This window comes from Hipposideros armiger, unplaced genomic scaffold, assembly GCF_001890085.2.
Source record: "Hipposideros armiger isolate ML-2016 unplaced genomic scaffold, ASM189008v1 scaffold_863, whole genome shotgun sequence".
Taxonomy (NCBI): Eukaryota; Metazoa; Chordata; class Mammalia; order Chiroptera; family Hipposideridae; genus Hipposideros; species Hipposideros armiger.
The window spans coordinates 144,210-151,965 of record NW_017732213.1 but is presented as its reverse complement, the minus strand read 5'-3'; the positions used below and the strand labels follow the sequence as shown (position 1 = coordinate 151,965).

General features: G+C 48.5%; 1 protein-coding gene across 4 annotated transcripts in view; it reads left to right on the top strand.

Moving 5' to 3' along the window:
- The window catches only part of ZHX2 (zinc fingers and homeoboxes 2), a 148,387-nt gene extending 144,049 nt beyond the window's left edge, over positions 1-4,338 (top strand). For all 4 annotated transcript variants that reach the window (XM_019629692.1, XM_019629693.1, XM_019629694.1 and 1 more), the window contains one exon: positions 3,070-4,338. The gene's annotated coding sequence lies outside the window, so the exon portion shown is untranslated. The remainder of the gene's footprint in view (positions 1-3,069) is intronic.
- The last annotated feature ends 3,418 nt before the right edge of the window (positions 4,339-7,756 follow it).

Genomic DNA, 7,756 nt, shown 5'->3' with positions numbered 1-7,756 from the left:
TTGTTCAGCATTTTCTTTTCTTCATTCGTGTACATGGTTGGAGGATTATGCATGTTCATGTCCAAAAGAAATTACATAGGAAATCATAAAAACTCATTGCCAGATGGAAAACCACCTTAATATTGAGGTTTATCTGAAACAGCAAGTTTCTGCCAATCACTTGGAGAGACAGGGTTCAGTTTCGTTTATGAGAGAGGAAAAAAGGGGGGACGTGTATACTCTCACACACATAGATGAGCTCGCTTACACCCAAGGCCCTCATTTACACCTGGCCTTCCCCAAGGAGAAATGAAGCGATATTCCTGGAGCACCTGCCTGCCTCATGAGTGACCATCCCGGCAGCCCGGCAGGTGTGAACTGTGGGAATGAGGCTCGGGGACGTCGACGGACCTCAGCACACAGGAAGTGGCGGACCCTGGACCCAGCTTCCTCCAACTTCACAGCTCTTTCCACTCTACCCCACCACAGCCAGTACCCGCAGTCTTGAGCTGACCTGGCGTTTGTCAGCCTGGTTGGGAGAAGGGAGAACAGGAGCTGTCCATCCGCCCTGGGCCTTGTTTCCTGGCATCTTGAGACCTGTACAGGTGGACATACAACCAGAGACAGCCCCCTTTCCAAAGGCAGTGAAAGACCCTGTTTGCTGGGGAAATGCCTGTTCTGTGGGGTGCACCACCGTGCACCTCCCAGGGGTGCATGTGGCTCTGCACGGGACTGCCAGCCCCTGCCCTTGAAGCAGACGTGCTGTCTCCTGTCACAGGGTGGCTCTGTGCAGGGAGAGGCTGTGTGTGCAGGATGAGGGGCCCTGGACGTGGGTCAGGTATGGGGGGAGCAATTCATTGGACTGGCCGAGGTAGAATCCAGGTTCACCCACTTACTGCTGACTTGACATCATTTAATCTCTCCATTAAGGCTCCATTTCTTCCCTGCCGAGTGGGCCTAACAGTCACCTACCTCCTGGGTTACTGGAAGGCCTACATGAGATGTTCCGCATTAGCACCTGGCAGTGGACCTGGCTCAAAATCCGTGTGAGATAAATATTAGCTACTCTCACTGTTGTCACACTCATGATCACTCTAGTTTTGACTGTGCTGCTGACCAGTGTTGTGACCTGGGAAGATGAATTTCTCTCCCTGTGCTTCCATTTTTTTTCCCTCGTGAAGTGAGTGGTATTGATGACATCACCCATAAGGATCTCTAGAGCTCTTATGATTTGGAGACTTTTGCCGGATCTCTTTCAGGTGGCACCAGATCCCAAGGACACGGCTGGAATCTGGTTTCATCCACAGACATTTTTTTTGAAAGCTGGTTTCTTAACTCCAAAAGTCAGCCTTATTGTCAGGAGCATCTAGGAAATGTGGGTACGTTTGATACCCAGACATTAGAAATGAATGACAGTATAGATGATCACCTGATACCTTTGGCCAAGAATCTAGTCTTCTGGCTCTTGGTCCCCTGAAAATAAAAAAATAAAATGAAATGAAAAACCCACACTTCTCAGGGCCTTTTCAGCCAGAGAAGTAGCCAGCTGAGCAGTAACACGGCCTTACCAGGAGGGAGGCAAAGGAAAAGCCAGTGGCTTCACACATCTTTAGATTTGATCAACTTCCAGCCTGTCGTGGGACACTGGCTGCACCCTTTCGGCCCCTAAGCCCTCCCTTGGGATTCCTGGCCCAGGATCTCTGGATCCCGGGATCCCAGAAAGGTAATAATGGAGGTCTGTCTTCGTTTCCTAGGACCACCGTAAAATACCACACACCGGGAGGCTTCAACAACAGACGTCTATTTCTCTCACAGTCTGGAGACTGGAAGTCTGGTGTCAGCAGGGTTGGTTCCTCCCGGGGACTGCCTTGGAGAGTCTGTTCAATGCTTCTCTCTAGCGTCTGGGGGTTGCTGGCAGTCCTTGGCATTCCTTGGCTGATGGGAGCATCACCTAGACTTCTGTCTTTGTCTTGACATGGCATTCTCCCGGTGTACGTCGTCTCTGTGTCCAGTGTCCCCTTTTTATAAGGAAACCAGCTGTATTGGATTAGGGCCCACCCTAAGAGCCTCATGCTAAATTACCTAAGTAAGGGAATTTACAAGTAGGGTCACATTCTGAAGGACTGAGGATGAGGATGTCAACATATCTTTTGGGGGGGGACGCAGTTCAACCCATAGCGAGGTCCTTGGATTATTTTCATCACTTCAAAGTATGTAAGAATGAAACATTTCTCCATACTGACTCTTAATAAATACTGTGTGTATATTATCAGCACAGACCCTGGAGATTGCCTGGGTTTGGATCGTGGCTCTGCCACTTAATAGCTGTGTGTGATCTTGGGCAAATGACTGTGCTCAATTTTCTCACCTATAAAATGGGAATGATATTCTGTGCACCTCCAAGGGTTTGCTATAAACGTTCAATAAAAAGTACACTTAAAAATAATCTTATTATAATTATACGTATAGATATCCTGCCATGTTTGGAAAAGGCTCCCACCTGACAAAAACAGTGGAAGCATATAGAACACTAACCATGTACTGGGCACTCTTCCAAATGCTGGTGCAGATATCAATTTACTTAATCATCACAACTCTACCAGGTGGGTGCTATTATCATTCCTGTTTCACAGAAGCAAAGACTAAGCCCTAGACGGAATAAGTCATGTGTGTACAGCCCCACAGCCAGTAAATGGAAAAGTCAGGACCCAAATCCAGGTTTGTCTGACTGGGGGGCTTTTTAGGAGCCACTGCGACTGGCTGCTTCTACAGGAACAACAAAAGGGCCTTGTAAGGATGAACAGCCTCAGAGGCCATCTCTTTCACGTCCCCAGAAAGCCACCCTGTTTTCAAAGCCCTGATTCTGGATGTGCTCTCCATGTCAGGCTGTGCTCAGGAAAACACTTTAAAGTGGGCCCCAAACTTGAAGGGTGTTTGTCTTTCCTCCAAGCCCCAGGATGGCTTTGGAAGGTGGCGTTCCCCCCTGCCCCCAGGAGAGCAGGGAAGAGGCCACCCCTGACTCCTGCCACCCAGGGAATGCCAGTCACCTCCCTGACACCTCGTCTGTCTGGCTTTGTGTCTTCCTTCTAGGAAAGTCCGTCAGAAGGGCTGTGCTGATAAAGGGGCTGCTCTGTCTCTGACGGAAGAAGAGAACGTCCCTCCTGGGCCAGTGGGCCACCTGGCCAGAGACTCCAAGCGGAACTACTTGGCTGGCGTGTGCCTGGGTGCGGGAACCCAGCCGCTTTCACACGCACCTCCCAGAGGACCGGTGGGAATTGTTCATAGTGCCAAAGTCCTACTACTGCATTTTCAATGGGTCCTTGTAAATAGTTTGCTCCTCTGCCCTGTCCCCCACTTCTTGCTCTACTGGAACCAATTTGTACAATGTGGGAATTTTGCTACCTTTTTAATCGAGGGCAACTTCCTTTTTCCAGCATCACCATTGTCAGATTTTTCCAGGGAGGGAAGGGCTGATCACCTGTGCTTTTTTTTTTCTTTCTTCCTTTTCTTTTTTTACTTTTATTTTATTAATTTGGGGAAGGGGGAATGTTAGCATTAGTGCCATTATATCTACTGGATTTTAGGTAGGAAGAGTTCATATTTAAAGGTAGTTTGAAATTTGGGAGATTTCTTGGGGAGAAGGGCTGAGAAGGGCTAGGCATCGGTCTCAACTGGAAAGATTTTACAGATGGTAGATCTTCCAAAACAAATCCGTTTCCAGTTGTTGCCCCAGTTGCCTATGGGGTCCCTGGTTAGCCACCCACAAGGCTTTCTGAACTGCCTCTTTACAAGTTTGGCTTCTCAGCGGCGTGGCCTCTTAGGTTAGACCTGGGGCCCAAGCAGCACCAGAAGAACCTGGTAGCAGGTGGCCCTTTGTAAGCCCCTTTTTAGATACCCGCAGAAAGGGCCCCCACAATTGTTAGCATTATCATTACTTTTGTGAAATGAAAACAGAAAGAGATCTTCCTATCTAGATGGTACAAAGGTGAACTGCTTTGGTTTTCATTTCTGTTCCTAACTGCCTTTTTTCAGTGTGGTATTTGACAAGATTTCAGCTTGAAGCCTCACCATGAATTGATCTTTTTGTTGATTTGTGTGTTTGTTTTGGGCCAATTTTAGATTCCTGAGTGCACTTTCTTTTCCAGTTAGTCCTAACTTTTAAAGAAGAAAAACCAAGAGACATATCTGGTGTAAATGTTACAATAGGAATTGTGTTTGCAATCCCCCTCCACCACCCCATTTGAGTACACTGCACAAATAAAATGCTAGGGAGTTTGGAAGAAAAAAAAATGATTTTTCTAACTTGTTGCTCATTTGTTGTAACTCAATAAAGCAAAGACTAAACATTTTTATAACTTTTTCCTGTGCTCCTGGTTCTTCATTTCTGTTGGGTTCTCAGGGAACAGCGCGAGTGTTCCAACCCAGCCACCTCTTGTTTCAAATCCGTATGACCACGTTTCTCATTTTCCATCTTGGTGAAGTTGGACGTCGCAAGTTGGGACTTAAAAACTGGTGTAAAAGTTGATGTGGGGATCTTCATCGTATCTCTTTGACATAGAGAAATAAGCGATAGGCCCCACTTCTCCAGGGCTTCACAAATAGAGTCATAAAACACTGCAGAGAAGCTGTCGGAATAGGAATGAGATCTGCAGGTGACGCCCAGCACCACCACTCACCCTCAGGTAAGCCACTTGCTCCCCTTGCTGGTAACTAGGACACTGCCACCTCTCCAAGAAGGCCGGCTTTTGTGTCTCTGCCCAGGCGAGGTTTAAAGAGCCCCCTCACTGTTCATGGGTGGCGCTCCTCGAGACCAGAGGATTGAAGAGGCACCGGAATCACTTGGAGGGCTGGTTAAAGTTTCTGAGGCAGCAGGTCTGGGTGGCACCCGAGAATGTGCATTGCTAACAAGTTCCCAGATAAGGCTGATGCTGCCGGTCCAGGGACCCCACTGTGGGAATCTCTGGTCTAGATGTTTCATCTTTACAGGGATTTGCAGACTTTAGGCCAGTTTATCTAAACTAAATGTGTATAAAGCATGCATCAGCCTATTCTTCAGATAAAAGAGCCTTCCTTCCTCCTCCCACTTCCCAAATACAGGAAACACTGAACAATCAGGGATTCCAAAGAGGCTGGTCTTCTCTGGAAGATGCCCTCAATATTGAGGTCAAATGCAGTTGTGTTGTGGGAGGTTTCCGGTCCTTAGCTTAGAAACCCTGCCATCCTGCCACAGCCATTGGCTGTGGGCTCCAGTTGCCTTGGAGATATCTGCCCACTAATCTCTTCCCCCAGACCTCCTTTATCCTTTTCCCATTCTCCGTCCCTTGGTCCCCCGCATTCCTCCAGTCTATATAGTCAGGATGTAAGGATGCCTTCTGTTTCGTGGAATCTGCTCAGGGCCTCCACCCACCCCAAAGCTCATGCTCTAGATAACTAACTCCACCTGGACCACTGCAAGAGCACCTGGTGTCTCTGTTCAGATGTCACCCGCCCTCCATGACTCCCTATCTGCAGAACCAGGATGAAGGTGAAGCGAGCAAGGTTACCTATGGGTGCAAAATTTAAGGAGCCAAGGTCATGCAACTGCCAACCCTGCACTTGCAGGACCCTGAGAGAAGCCACCTCCTTATATTTTGCATCGTAGGCACCTCTCTTGCCTCACCCTAGCCCTGGCCCTGCCTATCTGGCATGCTTTTTTTTTTTTAACCCTACTTTATTTTCTTCCATCTTGATTTTCACAGCATGTTATCACAGATCTACTTGTTTACTGTCTTTTTCATCCTGTATTGCAAGATCTAGGAGAGAAAGGACTGTGTCTCTCTCATTCCCTCGTCCACATCCTCTGTGCCTAGCAGTGTTGGGCACTTGGGAGATGCTTCATAAATATTTGTTGGATGGATGGATGGATGGATGGATGAAAAATGCCAGCTCTGCAGTCATACAAACCTGAGTTTGAATCCCAACTCTGCTGCTGATGACCTAGGTGACCTTGGAATTTACCTAACTTGTTCAGAGCCCTAGTTCCTCATCTGAGTCCTGAAGGTACAAACTTTCACCGTATGTCTGGTATGAGGATTAACTGAGTTCATGAATGCAAAGTGCTCAGCACACAGTAGGTACACCACAAATGTTCCTTCCCCTCCTGCTGCTCTGACTGAGGAGAGGCATCGGGCCAGGCAGTGCCATGGCTGTGACTTGCCATGGCCGGATGGGGTGTTGGTGAGAGGATCGCAGACACGAAGAAGCTGGACCCAGGTCTGGGAGATGGCATTCCAGATACCTGTGCCTCTAGCTTCGGAGACTTTGCCATGTGTAACCAATCCTCTCCTTACTACCCTTTAACCCCCAAACTCTCCCCTACCCTCCGCCCTCACCCCTGCAAAAATCCACAAATCCTAACCTGCATGTTTCTTATTTACAAAAAGTAAAAAGTGACTTTGGCTGACTTGTTTCCTGGTCTCCGCCTACATGGCGTTTTCTGTCCGTGCTCCCAGCACTGGACTTTCCGCAGACCGCATCTCCCCGTGTTGTCCTGTCCTTCCAGCCCATTAATGAACTTCAGACCAAACCCAGCCTCCAGCTTCTCCCTTGATAGGAAGCTGCCTTCCCCTCTTGCTATTTACCACCCTTGTAGTTCACCTGTCACTCTCAAGGAATTTAAATAAATTCTTCCAGCAAAGCAGTTGTGAGATGTTCTCAAATACCTGAGGAAAGCAAAAGGGAAACCTAGCCAGAACATTTGTCTTTTAATTTTAAGTTCTGTACCAAAGAGAAGCCTTGATAATTGGTTGCAATGAAAATCCACAGGGAAGACAGGTTGTGTTCTTTAAAGACCCAGCAGGGCCGGCCGAGTGGCACGATGGTTAAGAATTGGCTTGGGACGCCAGAGGGCCCCGGTTTGGATCCCACATATGAGGGCCAGTGACACTGCCCTCTACAGCTAAGATGCTGAACAACAGCTCAACCTGGAGCTGGGCTGCCATGAGTCGCCGGCGAAGGCGTAGGCCACAACCCCTGTTGAAGTGGGTTGTCATGGGCTACCGTGTGTAGCCAGCAGCCAGCGTGAGCGGCCAGCAGCAGCAGTGAGCAGCCGTCCAGAAGCCGGCGACTGATCTGCCTTGCCCGGGAAGAGCGCAATGATGGTGCCAACTTGGGCCAGTGAAGCAATGTCCTCCACAACTAGACTGAAGAACAAAAGGACAGCAACTTGTCTGTTCCCCTTCCCCCAATTCAATTCCCCAGCACTGTTCCCATCCCCCCAAGTCCCCAATAAAAATCTTTAAAAAAAATAAAAAAGACCCAGCAAAATATGTCAAGCCATCTTGTCTCCACTGGGATGATTCAAGGGTGGCAGAAAACAGTAGAGAGATTCTTAAAGGGAATAGCTGGATGGGATTCTTAGGTGGAGAGAGCAGTGGGGTGGAGTAAACACCTGCTGGTTTTGTCGGTCCCATACCTCTTTGCACCACCATCTATTCCTTTAAGGTACACGCATCTTGCTGACCATTCATCTGATTCTGTGGGCTGCCCATTGCAGTGACCCATTCCCCTCCCACAGGGCGAGCCATAGCACTCCAGCCCCCTGTGCACAGAGCCGGGTGCAGTGTGATGCAGGAGAAATCAGACGCTGGGAGAAAGAGCTCCCTTTATCATGTAGATCGTGAGTGTGATAATATCAGCCTGGAGTCACCTGCCAAAGCCCCTGCCAGAGAGAGGAAGCCAGTCTGTAGGTAGAGTAAGGAAAAAAAAATCAAGAAAAGAGGCAAAGAAGCAATGAAAG